The 18,598-nt window shown below is 40.1% G+C and overlaps 1 protein-coding gene across 4 annotated transcripts in view; it reads left to right on the forward strand.

Annotated features, from left to right (window-relative positions):
• HECW2 (HECT, C2 and WW domain containing E3 ubiquitin protein ligase 2) overlaps positions 1-18,598 on the forward strand; it is a 175,476-nt gene that overhangs the window by 62,463 nt on the left and 94,415 nt on the right. The gene's annotated exons all lie outside the window — the stretch shown is intronic.

Here is an 18,598-nt window from a genome sequence, read left to right on the forward strand (position 1 = left end):
TATCACGAAATCCACGTGCCATACAGTACTTTCAAAATAATTTGGGAAAAAGAATTATTCCGAATCACTGAGAATCGTATTGAAATAGTAGTTGCATTAATTTATTTCATGTAATTAATTAATTTGTTCATGCATTGGTTTGTTTCATGTAAGTAATAGATAATGGATTAGTTTTGCATTATGCATAACGTTAGAATTCCTCCTATAAATTTTTGATTAAGGTCTTGGCTCCTTTATCTGCTCAGATTTATCAATGACTATAAGAATATGAATTAATGGAGGAGTGTTATAAGCTGAGTGTTAAATGTATGTTAACGACACGACTGATGTGGTCAAAAACAGTGGCAGTTAAAAAGATGAGAAGCATGCATACTAAGACGCTGAAATTAACACTTTATTGGTGGATATGTTTGATGTAACCTTTTAATACTTGCTGACGTTGGACATGCAGATTCTTAAATTATAACCAGAGGAGGTTACTGAAGGTGCCAGTATTGATATTGCTAGGCTTCTTTCTTGGTAAGTCTCATCAAGATGTATCTTGCAAGTTATGTTGTTAAAGGAATAAAACGATGCAGAGAATGGATCATCTTAGAGCCCCTCTGGCAGGGAAGAATTTTCAGCTGGGCCTGTGCGGTACCCGGCCCTTGTAAAATTTGCTAGTTTTCCATTAAGAGAGGTGCTGATGTGGGATGAAGGTGCTACAAGAGCACAATTAAACTGACTATGCTTAGCTGCCATTTACTCCTTGGGAAAAAACAAAGGTTACAAACGTCTGCACTGGCAGCCTTTCTTGTCTCTTTGCCTAGCAGCATCCAGGACTTCGATCGCTCTCTCTGGTGGGCAGCCAATTTGTAGGCAAGTAAATCCTGCGCTTCAGAACTTTGTTTCAAGGTCTGATCAAACTCTCTTCATGAGATCTGCCTCCTTTGTCCAGCAGTCATTCAGAGTTAATGTCAAACTGTTTAGTCTTCAGTTGTATTTCTAGTCACGGATCACTCATTCTATCACTAATGTGTCAGCAGTCCTTGAAAGTTTATACAAATTAATAGGTTCATTGCCCTTTTCATTCCTGCCCTGACCTTGGGATTAAATCCTTTATATCCCAGCGCATAGTAATTGCGATTACAGTTTCCACGAAAATAACATAGTCGTTTCTCTTGTACTGTAGTGAAGAGAAGATAGAATAAAGACATGTTACTTTGCCTAGAAGAAGCAAGATGAGTACTGTGAAGCGTTTAAGTGAATGTGAAGGAGCTTATTTTGAAAGTTTGTAGAATGTATGCAAAATAACTTGCATATTTATGTAGATGTATAATCAGATCATAAGGGAAATGTACAAAGGATGTTTATTCTTAAAGGGTATATTTAAGAATTCAGTTTCAGCTTATTGTGTTCTTGCATGTCACTTAACATCAAGCCCTCTTTAACTGTGCACAGGGAAGGTTTGAGGATACAGGATTGCCTGACAATAGTTTTCTGTCTGTTGCTATCCGGTTGCCATTAGACATTTTTGTTATCAGATATGATATGAACTCTCATGCTCCATTAAATGTTTCCTTCCCTGGGAATTTAAACTTTATCTGATGGTTGTAAATGCGGTTCACATGAGTGGATTCACACTTGAGTCGCATTTTTTACAGATTAAAACTGAAAGTTCTAGGTGTTGTCTGAGAAGAGGACTAAGAATTGAAGACATTTGGTGCCTTGCAAGATCAGGACCTTAAGCGATGTTTTATTTTTGTCATCAGATGTGGAAGCACTTTCTTGTAGACAAAGCCAGTTAAACCTAAATGGATTTGGTTTTATAAGATGAAGTATGCATAGAAAATGTTACACCACAATAGCAGGCACAAACTATCATCGCTGAGATAAATATACAGTAATGACCTCTTAAAAAAGGAAAAAAATAACATCTTTCTGTGTTAACTGTAGTTTAATTTGCATATAGAATTTCATGCATGAAATGTTCAGCAGATGGTAGCCTGCAGGGAGAGGGAAAAAAATAATTTTGATAAAATTGTCAACTTTGTGTTTCTGGATTTTAGTAGATTTACAGGCATTCACTTTGGAGATACTGACTAAGGGTGCAACAGTCTACCAAAGTCAACAATGAATAAGTTTTTTTAGGAGTTATTGATGGGGTAGTACTTAATGTACAGACAGCAAGACCTTTTTTGAGGCACTCTTTACCTTGTAAATTATTTGAGCAATGGAACAAAAAGTGCATTGTCCAGTTTCCTATAAAAAAACACCTGTGGTATGTTGGCAACTAAAATCAACTCACCTGACATGAGTAGCATTTCACCACATGATGCAAATGGCTTTGTGACTTCTGTTGCCCATTTGACTAGATGTTCCAAGTCATTAGCACAGAAGATATTGATTTTGAAAAGTGGTCCTAATTGGACCTAATCAGCACACTTAACTGACTACACTCCTTCTCTCATCTTGCTCAAGCAGTTAAATAAAAATTACCACCTTTCAAATTAATATAGATTACTGTCTTTGGTGCCCATTGACTGAGCATGGCTAAGCTGGCAGGGCGTTTATTCTCTGAGTGCAAACAGCTCTATGCTGACTTAGAATTTTGAAAGAGATGAGGGAAAGCAGCAGGGGTGGCTGCAGGGCACCTGCAGGAGTGTGTGATCGAGAGCGAGAAAGACTTGTCTCCTCCTCGGCAGTGTTTTGCCACTGGACCTGCTCAGCTGCAGGTCCCTAGGGAGAGGGTGCGGTGGGATCTGATTTGTATACTCCTGTAGTAGCAGTGCAAGTCTGAGTGTGTTTGTTGTAATTACTTTTTTATGCTCTGGATTTACTTGTATTGCTGGAAGTAGCTGAGTTAGTAAGCCATTGTTTCTAGTTCCATTTAATTCTAGGTTCTGTTCTTTGCTTGTAGACTCCCAGGGAATTAATGCTAGACATGTAAAAGAAATCATGGAAATGTTATCTGTAGGTGCTTTCGAGATATTTATGCAATTAGTAAGGCTTCTCTACGTTCTTTAGTCTACACAATTTTGTGGTGCTTTTATTTCTCTTGCATGTCAATACTGTGAGAGAAGATGATTTTGCTTCTAAGATTTGATGCTAAACAGTTAAGTAAGCAAGATATTTATCTGCCTTTTTGACTTCTGAGGATGATTTTAATATAATTGGCTTTGATTTTTGGCACTGCTAGAATGATACCACTTCTAAAGAACTGCAACATGTCCTTCCTTTCTTTTAGCTTTCTTGACATCCAATTCAATCTGCAGAGCCATTTAGTACTTGTCATAAGCAGTATTTGGCTTCATCTACTCTAATCTTCATGATAGGAACTTAAAGATTTTGGACTAGAAGTAACTACATCAGCATCCTTTTTTGTTTTAAAGATAAATCTTAACCCTGAAGAAACAACCAATCCCATTACAAAAGTGATAAAGCGTATCTAACAAGAGAGATCTAGGCAATGTGTGGGGAAAATGTCATTCCACTACTCAGAATATGATATGATGGTGCTGAAGACAGGTTAGCAGTTTTTCTGGTTACTATGGGAAAACTCTATTTAGACTGTCAGTGCATTACTCTGGAGTTAACTTATCCTAAAACTCCTAAATTCTCTTCTGCTGAATTAGATTGCAATATCCTGGGCAATTTTCCAACCTCTTTTTTTCACTCTTCTGCATATACTGCCTGAGAGATAATGAAGAATAGATTAGTAAGATGCTGTGCTTTGGTAATGTCTTTTTACTTAAGACTGCTGTGCAGTTAGATGTAGTTCATCAGGACTTTGTCATAAAATACCTTTTTAATTTCCAATGGAAAGCAGTCTTTTGTTAGCTATTGCATGAATCACCATTTACTTTGGGGCAGGTTATTTGGTACTCAAGAATATTTGCTAATATCTCACCAGAAACTCCAGTTATTGTAAACAAATTGAAGCTATGTTTGAGTAATTGGATATGAAATACATTAATCTAAAAACTGCATTTGGCTAGAACTGGAGTCTTGTGATTCTTTAAAGATGAGAAAAGCCTGTTAAAAGTGCTTGTTTCAAAACAGTGGAACAGGATGAACTTGCTTTTACTGTTTGAGGTTCTGAATTACCACTTAGCATTATTCCAGTTACTTTTTTTGTCAGACAAAAGTTGAGCAATTTCATTCTGAAAATCAATTTTCTGCCATAAGCTACATAACCTGGAAAAAACCACCTTATGGTCTGAGGTTGTTGTGTTGTGGGTTTTTTTATGATGGGAGGTGAGGGGATACATTAGTTTGCATTTAGTGTGATTTTTTTGTTGTTTTTCTTCAAATCCCACTTCTGTGTCTTCAACCCAGTTTCTTTGCATGAAATGTTCTGTAGGAATATGTCAAAATTTGTTTATGACATTCTGTATACTGTAAGCAAACAAACAGAAAAGCTGATTCGAAGTAGGAAATGACAAAATGATCATTGTGGGTTTTTTTTAACCCAGCTCTGTACGGTTTTTATTTTTGCTTCTGTTGGTTTCGGAACTCTGTATAGACCTTCTCACTCTGTCTCTCTTTTTCTGCCTTTGCACTTCTTCTTGTATTTTTGTACCGTATTTCTTGTGTTAAGGTGAGGGGCAGTCTGATGGGGAAAAATTAAGGTGGTCAAGAAGTTGAATCTGTCTTGCCCTAGAGAAAACTAACATTCCCTCCCTCTAGAAAACCCTACTGTCTTTCAGTATAGTTTTGGGTTGCATCTAATTTGATTATAGTTTTCCTTTGGATACTTGCTGATCTAACTTCTTGTGCAGCTGACTGACTGCTTTGTCTAGTGGAGCGTGGCGGGAGGCAGCGTGAGGCTGCTCCTCCGTGGGCTGTCTGCTGGTCACATGGTTGTAGCTATTAGCTGCAGTGTGAAACTACATCATTAGAAGAGCAGCTGGGTCTCGGCTCTCCTGTTTGAGATAAAAGCTTTAAAGCAATGAAATATTTCTGGTTTTTGGGACTGGCATACTAAGAACTTGTGTATGATGAAGAGGTTAGTGGATTGCACATGGGTACGATAGGGTTTGGAAACCTTTTTATTTGCTAGACCAGGTAAAGTTGATAAATTACGTACAGGGTTGGAGGATATTCTGATACAGAGAAGTCATCAAATAGCAAAAGGAGGTCCAAGGCAATCAGCTGGAAATACTGAATAGACACTAGTCCAAATTGTAAAGACTGTCAAAAGTAATGGAGAAAGTGAGAAGGAACAACAAAGATTTCATTGTCTTGATTGATCATCTGTCTGAAGAATGACTTCATGCTGCAAATTCCGGGGTGGTTTCCCTCTGTTCTGAGAGCCCCAGTGGATCATTTATCAAAGAGTGGGATGCTGTTGATGAGACTGCCTCTCAGAACTGGCTTGTGATGCTAGTGTGTTCTTTGAGATTCACTACCACGTCTGGACCGTGCTGCATTTCCAAAAGCTGTGTGTGCATATGGAGTGAGCCTCCCAAGTGAAAGAAGAGACTTAGCATCTCTGCTAGCCTAGCACATGTGCATAGATCGTCACTTGGTAAATGTCTAGCCAAAGGCATCTGTTCAGCATTGTCATACTGCTAAACTCGTCTAACAGACAGTGGCATAGAATGAAAAATTGTCTTTTTTCGCTTAATGATGGGGAACATTCAGAATATTTGAGTCATACTCTTTGTGCTTCACAAGTGTGTGAGAATCCAGAGAAAGGCAAAAGTAATTTGTAGTAACTAGTATTTAATGAATACTTTATTGTTTGGCAAATTAATTTTTCATTTGTTCCTGTCATGATTTCAGACACTCAGAAACATGGGACTGTGAGGAAGAGTGGTTCTTCAAGAGGCTGTAAACAAGCTTTTAATTCTTCACTTTTGTTTTCAAAGAGTTGAGCTTTTCTAAGACAGTACATTTGATTACGAAGGCAGGAACTTCTTGTTTCCTTGTCCCTGGGTGATGACCTCCAGGAAGCCGGTGTTCCCAGAGCTCTGTGATGAGGTGGTTGTGTGGTGCAATATGCATCTTGCTAAAAAAGGCTTTGTCTTGGGATGTATAGTTGGACCCTATGTCCCTGAGGGTGAGCACCAGGAATCTGAAACAAAGTTCTCATGAGGCATAACAGCAGCAATATTTTTATTTTAAGTATTGGGGAGATTCACTAAAATATTTCAGGGAAGGTTTTCTGTCTCTGGAGGGGGGAATAAATGCCGTCGAAAACTGCTTTACCTTCCTGATTAGCCATAGTATGTGGCTTTCAAAGCAGGCATAAGGAGAGTTACGATGCTGGGAAATAAACATTGTATTTCACAGAAAATAATTTGGGTTCTTTTAGAACTTCCTCCTGCTCATTTCTTTAGGAATCTAAGACTGACTTATCTTATTGTGTGTGTATTGGATGAATTTCTTCCAGGATGTATTGGCTCATTTCCTTGAGTACTTCTAAATTTTCTGAATTTTTTTTTCGGTCATAAGATAGCTGAAAAAGCTTTAAGGAAATGAGTCAACCTCCTGAAATAAGTTGCTTACTGAATAGAGGATACTGTGTTCAAAGTCACAGACGCCCTTGATAGTTTTGTGGATACTAATTTATAACTATTCTTTGAAATTCTGTTGCATATACTCCATGTTCCAAAAGGATTTGGGAGAAAATATCCCAAAAGAGTGCCTGAGCTTTTCTGTTAGAAACTTAGGGTGTGTTTTCAAACTCCCAGGTATCATTGCAAGAGACATGTGGATTGTGAAGTGACAGGCAGAATCTCTAATGCAAAATTAAGGATGTCACTGAATTTGAGCATAAATTAAGAGGAGTAATGAAAAGATGCTTAGTTGAGGACTACCAAGCTTTCTTCAAATAGCGTTCTGAAATCTGAAGGCTGCGTAGGCAGTGTGCTTCTCTCCTTATTTCATCAATTGTAAACAACCTGCATTCTGACTTTCGGGAGCCCTTTCTGATACTGTCCTGTGTGTCCTGCTGTTGCCTAAAGCAGGTGCGTTTGTTGTGAAAGGAAAAGCCCACGACCCACCCTCCCTTCCTCTGGGGCCGCACGAGTCCCAGCAGGGAGTTTCTCTGCATAGGGCTTTGCTGAGTCACAGCGCTGGTACTGGCTGGAATCCTACCTACACAGTTGGTTTAAAAATAAGTGAGAGTACACCATTTTAATAGCATACATTTCTTCTACAATAGGTAGACAAGGCTTAGGGATTTTCTTTGCTTCCAAAGAATTACACAGCAACTCAGGGACAGAAACGAGGAAGCCAGCATCAAATGTCATTATTTGGGATTTTCTCTCTGATGAGCCAAACTAAAAGTAAAACCAGATGATCCTGAATTTTTAAGTTTGACATCTGGGTCTAGATCTGAACTTTGAACTTGAATGCAGTAGTAATTAGCCAGCTTGCCCTGCTTTAGTGTATTACACAGAAAGTCCCTGATGCAAGCAATAAATACCCCATCTCTGAACAGATGACAAACACGGCTGGCTCCTCAGGCGCTCTGCAAAAACCTGAATACACACAGATCACAACAGAAGGGAGAAAGCATAGAGTAACTGCCTAGGTGCTGATCCAGTTGGTGTGTCAAGTATCTCGAAACAATGGCAGCTGAATAAATGCAGGTATGAAATAAAAATCCGCCTGCAGTAGTCTGTTTGAAAGTTCCTGCTTCTTCACCCCACCCTGCAAGGGGAGGGAGGTGGAAGATGGTACAGGTCTCTGCCTTTGCTTTTCTAGTTGTCATCAGTGTTTGTCCGTGACTTGCAATCACGAACGATTGACTCACTACAGTTCCCTCATTGGAGCGTGAGTGTTGGCCATGGTAGTCTGATACTTTGATTTAGAAGCTTCCTTTATGAAGTGGCAATGTGAATCAGGCGTCACAGCGGCAAGTTCCACAGTAGTTATGCCCTGGAGTTCAATGCAGCTTAGATCTTTTCTGGAGGAGGAGCACAGGTTTGTCTCAGTTATTCTGAAGGTTGTGAAATGGGAAGGGGGTGGTGGAACTAACCAGCCAACACCCCTCTCCTGTGATCATGAGCAGTTCTAAAGCAGTCCTAGGTCGCAGTGTAGAGGATTTAGGATAGCAATGGCTTTTTTCCTGCACCGTTTTGGGATATTTACAAAAGAGTATGGTGTTATATCTGTTACAGTTTCTTTCCAAGTCTTTATAGGTATTGCCAGTTCTCTATGCTTTCCTGGTACAAAATCCAGCTACTTGATTTTGTCATTTTGTATTTAATCATTCCCATTTCTTGTGGATATGGCAAGGTTGAGTCTGTGCAACTGCATGGGGAAGGCATGGTTGCTGCATTTTGCTTAGCAAGGGCAAGCAAAAAGGCAGAATAGTCATGGTTTATGAAAAAAAGCAACCATCTAAAAAGAAATACTGCATTAGTAGAAATGTCCTGTTTAAGAATCTGAAGAAATTGTTGATTGTAATGTATTTGGCAGGAATACGGGAAAGAAAAACAGTGCTTGACACAAGATTGACTTGCAGGTCAGCATACGTACCTGCTCAGTGTTGAGGCATAAGGGATGGTATGCAGAATGTGGTAGGGAAAATCAGCAGAAGTAGGTGACTACAGCCACCGTGACAAACAGTCGGCACATCGTGACAAAATGGGTTTGATCTTCTTAGCAAAGAACCATCAAGAACTTGTGAATTTCTGTCAAGTAAACAAGCCGCAGGCTGCAGTCCAAGGGAACCTGAATCAGGTCAGGGACGGTACAAGAATGCAGGCTCCGAGACAGAAGTAAACAAATGAGATTTCCTGTGCCTTCATACCTTGCAAAAATAGCATCTTTGAAAGTGTGTGTGCAAATTTAGAATGAGCTACGCTCCTCCGCTATTTCTGGGTTATCCTGCGTCTGCTTGAATAATAACACAACATATGATCACGCTATATTGTTTAATGGAAATGACTGAAAAAAACATCATGTGCTGCTGAGAAGTGAACTGGGTCAGACTTCAGTCATATGCTCATCCAAAAAACCCTTCTCTTGGTGTCCACAGTGTTTCCTTAATTGTGCTGTTAAATTCTGCAATATCAGCATGCTAGCACCAGATCACAAAATGGGATAATTTGTGTTTGCAAGTAATCAATGACGCACAATACAAAATTATACAAAAACACAGAAACTGCAGCTCAGCTGAAAATTTACCCCAGGGACTCTGTTCACGCAAACGAAGTTTTCAGGATCAGTGCTCACTGTATGAAATTATGTGTAGTTAGGTGTAAAGTAACCAATCTGAAAGGATTTTTTTTTTTAAGAAAGCTTTTTTATATACTTTTAAAGCCATAGGTTTCTTCTTTGTTGTTTTTGTACGTTGCTTACCTGCTTCTTGGATATACAATAGTATATCCAAGCAGTGAGTAGTCATCTACTAATAAGGGAATAATGCATGCCTTTGGTAACATATAAAATATTTTATTTCAGGAGGAACATTAATAGTAAATGCTTAAGCATTCTAGTTTTGTGGGACTTCATAATGAACTTAGATTATCCTATACAATGTATTCATTCTGCTAATTATTAAGAGCCATATCAGATCTGAAGGGAATCCTGAATCCTTACATCAAATCAGGACATAGGAAAAAGGAGAAATTTGGTCAGAGGTAAGAGTATGAAATGCTTCTTGTGATGGTAAAGCATCTCGGCTCATTTGAAGTCAAATAATAGCAATAGCCTCACTAATAATTTTTAAAATATTATAATGTTTAGGTCTACTTTTATGCCAGTTCAGAAGGAAGCTTTTAGAACAAACTCATTTCAGCTGAAGAGACTACAAAGAGCCCGGGAGAGCTTTTCAGCATGGAAAGTCTACAAGATGAGGAATCTGCCATTAGATCTTGCCATTGTGAGGCACTGATAGGGAGGTAGAAGGCGTAGCTAGCCAGGAGAGTAAGTGGTAATGGTGACAAAGGTAGTGAAGGATAGAGTGATTCAGCATATTCCTTTAATAGCCCGTCTTAGTGAGCTGCTTGCATGATTGTGCTCTCTTTATGCTGACCTGTTATTCCTCTCTGTTTGTAGGTTTTCCACAGCCACTTGGATGCCTTAGCAAACATACATATATAAATAATATAGGAGAATGTTACTGTTTGTTTCAGCTAGAGGTTATGTGGTTTGTAGAAAGGAAAGGAGAATTTGCTTATGCAGAGGTATCCACGATGTCATAGTTAATGGGCTTACTCTTTAATAGAGGCACAAGAAGGAAGTGTTCTACCTTGGGCTAGAACCTGTATTGTTGGGGTGTTTTCTCTTTTTGTTAGTGGGTTTTATGTTTAGTTTAGATTAATAGAAAGTCGAACTATGACAAAAATGTATTGTTTAAGTGTCATGTCTTTCTGTATTCCAAACCAGCAACCTCTTTCTGACTTTCTAATAAATTCCCTAAGAGACCTATTACTGTTAGATGACAACAATAGACTGGTTTGCATTCCTGCTTTAACAGCAGGAATACTGAACAGCATAATATTGAAGATAAACTTAAAAAATAACAGCTGCTAAGGGAATATTAAATCCCACAAGATCCTCAAGAGTTGTGTTCTGCATAGACATATTTTATTGACAACTTTTGGAAACTGGAAGGATTTCTAAAAGGCAGTGAGAAATCACTTGGAACTGGCAAGGAAAAAAACATATTTAGGAATGTTTCTGTATTAGACCTGGGAATGGATGGACTTGAACACTGAGAATTAAATGCCAGCTGATGCTGTGACTGTCAGAAGGCTGGAAGAGAGGTAGAAGAATATTGATCAGACAAAGGCAGAAACTGCAAGCAATAATCAAATGTAATCAAAAGCAAACCTGAGGAATACTCTCTGTAAAGCCTTTGCTCTGTTCCCCCACAACATCTTTCTCCCTAAATTGGAAAGAAAAGGATTTTATGGGTGGACTGTTTGGCGGATAAGGAATCGGTTGGACAGTTGCATTCAGAGATTAGTGGTCAGTGGCTTGATGTCCAGATGGAGATCCCTGACGAAGTGGTCTCCCTTAGGGGTCAGTGCTGGGTCCTGTGCTGTTAATATTTTCATTGATGATATAGATAGTGAGATCGAGGGCATCCTCAGCAAGTTTGAAGATGACACCGGGTAAAATGATACAGTTGTCACACTAGAAGGATGTCATCCAGAGGGGCTTGGGCAGGCTGGAGAAGTGGGCTTGGTTGGACCTCATGAGGTTCAACAAGACCAAGTGCAGGGTCCTACACCTGGGGTGGGGCAATCCATAGTTTCAATACAAGGTGGGGGACAAAGTGATTGAGAGCAGCCCTGCAGAAGGACCTGGGAGTGCTGATTGATGAGAAGCTCAGCATGAGCCAGCAATGTGCGCTTGCAGCGCAGGCCACCCATATCCTGGGCTGCATCAAAAGAAGTGTAGCCAGCAGGTCGAAGGAGGTGATTCTGCCCATCCACTCTGCTCTTGTGAGATCTCACCTGGAGTATTTTGTCCAGTTCTGGAATCCCTGACATAAGGGTATGGAACTGTTAGAATGGGTCCAGAGAAGGGCTACAAAGATGATCAGAGGGCTGGAGCCGCTTTGCTGTGAGGAGAAGTTGAGAGAGTTGAAGCTGATCAGCCTGGAGTAGAGAAGGCTCTGGGGAGACCGTATAGTGACCTTCCAGTACCTGAAGGGGGCCTATAAAGAAGTCTCTCCCCAGCTTTCTACAAGGGCATGGAGTAATAGGGCAAGGGGGAATGAAGGACAAGGGGGAATGGCTGTAAACTGAAAGGGGGAAGATTTAGATTAGACGTTAGGAAGAAATTCTTCCCTGTGAGGGTGATGAGGCATTGAAGGAGTTGCCCAGGGAAGCTGTGGCTGCCCCTTCCCTGGAGGTGTTCAAGGCCAGGCTGGATGGGGCCTTGGGCAGCCTGGTCTGGTGGGAGGTGTCCCTGCCCGTGGCAGGGGATTGAGACTAGATGATCTTTAAGGTCCCTTCCAACCCAAACCCATATGTGAATTTAGAGGTGGTCTTTCCTCTCCCTTTCCATGATAAATCAGTTGTCTCCACCCAGTGTTGAAGAGCGCCACATTGATGAAAATACAGAGATATTTGTGTCATCACAATAATTCCAGAATTCAAAGCCCCAACCATTTGAGAAGGCTAAAACCCAAACTAACCTTCTGCATCCCTAAATGTCAACTGTTTTATATAGGAAAATTCCCTTTTCTGGGTTTTTAATGTGTTCTGTGGGTATACTGCATCTAGGACTTCTTGTTTTGGCCCTTCATCCCTAGCAATAAATAAAACTTTCATACAGCCACCCACATGGACACACAAAAAGGCTAAATAAACACCCAAGTAAAACAAGGGCTGCAAATGTAGGACCGATTGAGCAGTTAAATTCTCCTTCACAGGACCCTTGTGGAATGGATCTGGCACTAACTTTGCTCCTAGATGGTTCATGCCAGGAAAGAAAATAGCTTTTGGAAACCTGAAGGTAGGACTTACTATTGAAAGCAAAACAAACCCACCCAACTAGCTGGCCATAAAAGCAGCTGATGGATCATTGTGTGCAAAGGCTGTGTCCGCTTTTTGGGTGTTGCTGGCTCTGTGGCTCAGAATGCTTTGTGCTCCGAGTTTGACACCCTTATTAATGATGAATTAATCTTTTTTTCTTTTTTTAAATATCATATGGAAAACCTTAAGTGATTCTGATGGAAACTTTTAACTGCACTAAAAACTGGTTGTCATAACTGGCAGAGGGTATTTTACTGCCTATATGTAGACAGTAAAAACAGTTAAGTCATCTTTGTGGTTGCACTCATTCTCCTCTGTGGCCATCAGCAGAATGTGCCATCTGGCAAGAGAGCACCTCCTTCCCATTGCATGCCTGAGAGCTCCTACAGATGAGATTTCAGCTCATTAGGATACTTTATACCCTTATGGGGATTTAAGAAGAAATACATACCTTTTATCTCTCGTAGTTTCTTCTGAGTTGCTTTTTATTTGTTCAGGTGTAGAAAAGAGATATATTTACTGAGCTTAGCCTTTTTGTTTGCTTGCAGTTTGCATCTATATAAATAAAGATCTTGTCAGAAATATTGCATATACCTAATGAATTTGTTTGAGTCTGAGGTTCTTTCAGTGAAAGTTGTGGCATGAATTGACGATTAGAAGTGCAAGCACTTGCTGAATAGCATAGCTCTTGTGTTGATGGGTTCCTTTATTTTGATGAATGAAGATTGTGAAGTTCTTTTTCAGGTGTAGCTGCTTATGGTTGGTTGGTTCTGTATCTCTGAAGTGATTTGAAGGAATTGTTGGTCAAGATGTTGCACATACAGTGGGTGACATTTCCTAATCTGAAGTGACTGATCCTTGGCGCTCTAAGACTATTCCCTAACAATTGCTAAAATGTAAATATTTCTGCCAGTAACATCTGTTACAATATGAATGGAAAAGCACATCACTGGGTAATGCAGCAGTGAATTCAGGTCAGGTTTTGTAGAAGATAATTGCAGAAACTGGGGAATTTGTGACCCTTGAATAAATTAGAATGAGGCTTTTAAAGTTATTACCAATTTCTCTGATCAATAACTAGTTCTTGCTTTTTAGCAGTTTTGTCTCTCAGGTGAGGTTATTGATTTCATAAATATATTAATCTGAAGACTTTGTAATAAATTATGGGTTCTTACAATATAACATAATCTTAGTTTTAGGATCAGAGGATGAAAAAAGAAAATAAGCACAATGTATGTCAAAAAGTGTTTGCTAAATTTATATGAATCTTTAAAGCAGTTGCACACTGTTATTAAGTTGTAGGGCATGGGAATTGGGATGGCTGCTGATAATTAGGGATGAGATGGCTCCTGTTAACTAGGGCAGGAAGTTTTGTAGTTTATTGTACAGGTAATAACAGGGATAGTATTTGCCTTAGAAACTTATTAGGGTATCAAATTTACCACTGACAGGATTTCTGATAATAATGTACCAGTATTCTGTAAATCCCTTATGAGGGAGATAGTTTCTTCTACTGTATGAGTGGCTGGTGGAAAAATAGAAGGAAGTGGAAGGATGGACGAGAAGGAAAGAAGGAAACTAGGAAGAGGTTCTGTACAAGTCTACATATCAGTAATAGCAAATATGTTGATAATAAAATTACTCTGCTTCATGAGCAGCCAACATGAGGTGTATTGCACCATGTAATCTGGGAAAACAGCAAGTACCCAAGCCTAATGTTTCAGTAAGTTTTCATGGACAATTACCAAGTACTTGTTTGATGGTGTCTAATTTTAAAGATTTCATAAATGTGAACAGAACAAATGACACTTGCCAGTTTTTTCAAAATATACATCTAAAATAACGTGTTTGCTTTAAAGATATCTTCTAGCCTGTTGTGCTTTTTACACGTGTGCATTTCAGCGATGCGTGTGGTGTTTAAAGGGCAGATGTACATTTCATAATGATTCAAAATGGTGTTTTATTTTTAGATTTGCAAAAAAAAAAATAGTAAGAGTGGCACACAGTCATCTTGACTCTATTTTAAGGCCTCTTGGTTATGGCAATTGTGTTTGACAGTTCCACAAGAAAAACCTCGTTTTCAAGGGTAAGTCCGTTACAGGAGACTTACATGTGGAATGAAGTGCACTTAAGATTAGCTTATGAGCTAGTAATAGCTCTCAAAACACCATAAATTTTCTTAAAACTAAACCCAGAAGAGATCATTACACTATTCAGTCTGATTTCCAATTATCACAGGCCACTCAGCTGTCCAAACTTTAACTAGACGGAATATTCTTATTCTCGGAAGATTACAGTATATGCTATTGTCAGAGAGCAGCAGGAATGGGGTTGCTGACCCCATTGGTAAACTCAACAGGGCTGCCGTAGCCATCTGGTCTTTCCTGAAGTGATTTCCACTCTTTCCCCTTATTAGACCAGGAAAAAAAGTAAAGCAACACAACCCCCAAAACAAAACCCAAACAAACAAACAAAAAATCCACACAAAGCAACCCCCCAGGTTCTCTGGTACCTTTCTTGATGAGGATCTGGATACATGATCAAGTGCTGCTGGTTCATAAAAAAACCATGAAGGCCATGGAATAAATGACCCCTCACTTCTTCTGCCGGCTGTGAGATTACATGTCATCTGTACAAAGACAGCCACAACAGAGAAAGTCCTCTCTGAAAGTGCAGCTGTGCTTGCAAAATTGTGCTTTTGTTGGTAATGTTTATTTACCAACAGAATTTATCTGGGGGCAGGATAGGCGGTGTTGACAAAAGCACAGCTCTGCTGGTATCGTGTCTTCCACAGCAGGAAGGACAAGAAGGGTTTCTTCAAGTACACCAGCTGCAAAAGGAATACTTTCTTATATTTTCTGGGTTTTCTGGCAAAAGCTTGTGATGGGAATGTGGTCGCAGATAAAAGTGTGCTGGGGAAGCTGCGATCCTTTTCTGTGTGCAGCTCAAGCAAGCTCAGCAGCTCATGCTTGGCCAGCAAACAAGTGCTTATCTGACACCATATAAGGCTGGGAACAAGAAGGAAAATGATGAAAAAATATTCCACAATTAACTTGGCTGGCAGATTAAACACAACAGTATTTACCCCAAAAATGACCTTTTACAGTTAATTAGGAAAAATGGCTCATGTTTCTAGGTTTGCTCAACTGTCCTGTCCCAGAATAACAGGCTTTATGGTACTTGTACACACACAGGTTTGTTTGTTTTTCTTGGACTTGGTACCATTGAAAGCAGGGTATAATCACCTTTAGGCTACAAGGTGTGGGAGTGCTGGGAGATGTTTGGGGAGATAGTGGGTAACTGGATATCACAGAGGAGCATATTGAGAGGGAATTATGGTTGTGAAGATGGGTTTGTATCAGAGTTTTAACAAGGTGTGAGAAACAGCAAAGTGTTCAGATAAAAAAAAAAAAAAAGAAAACCAAAAGATTTCTGGAAGTGTGAAGAGTGATGCTATGGAAAAGAGGCTTCCCTTTTCCTCAGGATATTGCTTGCATCTTTGCTATCCTCCTATTCTCTAATCTTTACAATGTGATAGTCCACTGAGTTAGTCTAGAATGTTAGATTTTAAGTGTAGTCTAACATTGATAGTCGTTGGTGGCCTAAATCTGAATTTGCAAACTGTTCCCTACCTGGTGGCCCCTGCTTTTGGCCTTCCCCCGGAGGAACAGGCTGTCTCCATCTCCTGCAGATGTCACTTTCCCCAAGCCATCAGCAGCTGAGGTGATTGTGAGTTGACATGAGAGGTGGTGCAGCTCTTGCCTCAGCTGCGCGATGCTTCCTTCAGGAGGAGGTGGAGGCATCCCTCACACGGAATTTACCCCCACATGCAGCCAGCTGGACCTCCAGTGGACTAAATGGTAAGTGAGTTTTTAGAATTTTGCTAAAATGATGTGGAGACTTTTCCACAGTATAATCAAGTATCTGCTGGTGTTTATGGCTAAGGGCGTGCTGTACCATCTGTCAGTTTATTCAGTGTTGTTCTCTAGCTTAATTTTTGTCTAACCTTATGCCTTTGTCATAGTGTTCAGTCTTTTGTGGTGTGTTGCAGAAACACCCAAGCATTGTGTTCATATGCTGTGTAAGGTCTGGCTTCCAAGTGAGCCTGGTCAGCTGGTTGGTGACCCAGACTGCGCAGAACGCTTGTGCTGTGGGGCTGGCAGATGAGTTTGGTGAAACCTGAAGTGTAGATGGGAATGAAATGCACATCGTTTTGTGGAGGCGGATTAAGAGATTTTCAGGAAAGGGGTTAAGTTTGAGGTCATTTCCTTCCTGTTCTTATGCTTTTGAATTTTTGTCAGAGGGATAGGTGAAAGGATTTATTTTTGTCTTTGAATGCTTTGAATTTCAATGATGTCTTTTCTTTGAATACAGAGAAGTGGAATTCCACTTTATTCCTGCCATTGTACTGTGTCATGTGTCTAAAAATATTACTTTGTATTTTTTGCAATATCTTTGTCCTGCATTCTAGTTAACTAATCCTTTGAGCTGCTGCTGTGCCTTGAAATATCACATTGTAGGAGAGCATACGGAGATGCTCTGATCCCCCTGTTGAGGAAGGAAACACAGTGTAGTAACATCATTCTTGGAAAAAAGCAAAATAGTCCATCTTATGGCCAATATCAGAATAAAGATTGTGTATGAAATTGAGAGCAAGGCTGCTCTCGCCACTCTATTAATTTAAGGTTCAATAGCAAAAAGATTTCATTGTTTATTGTTTGGATGGGGGGGTATATGGTATGGGTTTTGCCTTTCCTCTGCTTCTGCAGCTGAAGTAGGAGTGTAGTGTTCCAGAAATACAGCTTATTCCCGACTATGCTGTCAGTCTCAGGTAGAAAATGGATAATTGTTCTGGCTGTGTGAAGTAATGGAGTGTAGTAAACGTCAACAACATAATATACGTGGTATGTAGGGGGTCATGGAGGGAACCTGAGGGCGCAGGAGTGGAATCTTTCCTCTTCCTGCCCACAGCACGGGACAGTAATTGGAGATACATGAACTTAAATTTTTGTTGTACAAGGGAACAAATCATTGCTGTGCAGTGAGGAACAGACACCTCCCTGCTTTTTTGACCCTGAGTCATGATACTAAAGATCTGAATGTAGATGGCAATGATCCTTCACCGCTAGTATAGCGGGACTGTGTTACCAGGAGGCCACTATTTGTGTCCAGGTTGGAATTCAGTGTCACCCCACAGCTGCTTGCAGTGCACTGTCACCTCCCTGCAGAGGCCCACCAGCTGCTTATTTCCTATGAGAACCTGTAAAGGCATCTGTGGATCCTTTCTCCACCGCTTACTTTTCTGCCCTTGCTTTTCTTAGCTGAATATCTGTGTATTTTATTGTCAGTACTGTCCAAATTTTCCAGGGTATTATGGAGAGTGAAGAGATCTGTGATAGCATGTGGTAGGATCTCATAGCTGCTTAGGCAGCTTTTCAAACTATTGGAGAATTTTATTTCTGTTAACTTTTTTGCTGTTGCTCTGACATTCAATGGAGAACAGTTTCCAGCTGCGTAGTATGCAAGATTGTCTTAAATTTTTCTTACAGTAGCCCAGTTCTGGTGTTTTCACTTCCTGTCCTTTGAAAACACAGTTTCTAGAGGTGCTTATGGAAACAAAGAGTCGCTTTCAGTTCTTCATTAGCAAAAGTCCATCTTAATTTCTTTGGACTGGAAGTGTTTTTTTGGGAAGTCTTCAAGCCAAGTATGAATGTAAGAGGGCTTTTTTTCCCCCCCTTTTTCTTTTTACGTCTAATTATTACTAGGAAAAACAAATTTTGATTTGAGAGCTTGAGCCTAGTGCTCCACAAGCATACAATTTCATGAAACATGCTGTGAAGGACTCTGTCTGTAGACAATAGACCAGATTGCAAAGATGCCTTTGAGTACCATTTTTGTTCTTTCAGTACTTAGGTTGCTTTTCAGGGTTTGGGTCTTTGCTGTAAGTTGAAGGAGCTGTAGGTCAGCTGCCAGCCTCCATCAGGAGGCTTGTGAGCAGCCAGAGCATCTGGCAAAACAGTCTTGTCCAAGTCCCTGTGCTCAGGTGGCACTTACCAACCTGAAAGAGGAGAGGTAGTCATAGCGGCTCTCTGCCACCTGCTTGTCCTCATGCTCAGGACTGCCCAGTGCAGAGTTATGCTGGGCTGAAGGCAGCTTCATCCCAGCCAAAT

This window comes from Cuculus canorus, chromosome 6, assembly GCF_017976375.1.
Source record: "Cuculus canorus isolate bCucCan1 chromosome 6, bCucCan1.pri, whole genome shotgun sequence".
NCBI classification, from domain to species: domain Eukaryota; kingdom Metazoa; phylum Chordata; class Aves; order Cuculiformes; family Cuculidae; genus Cuculus; species Cuculus canorus.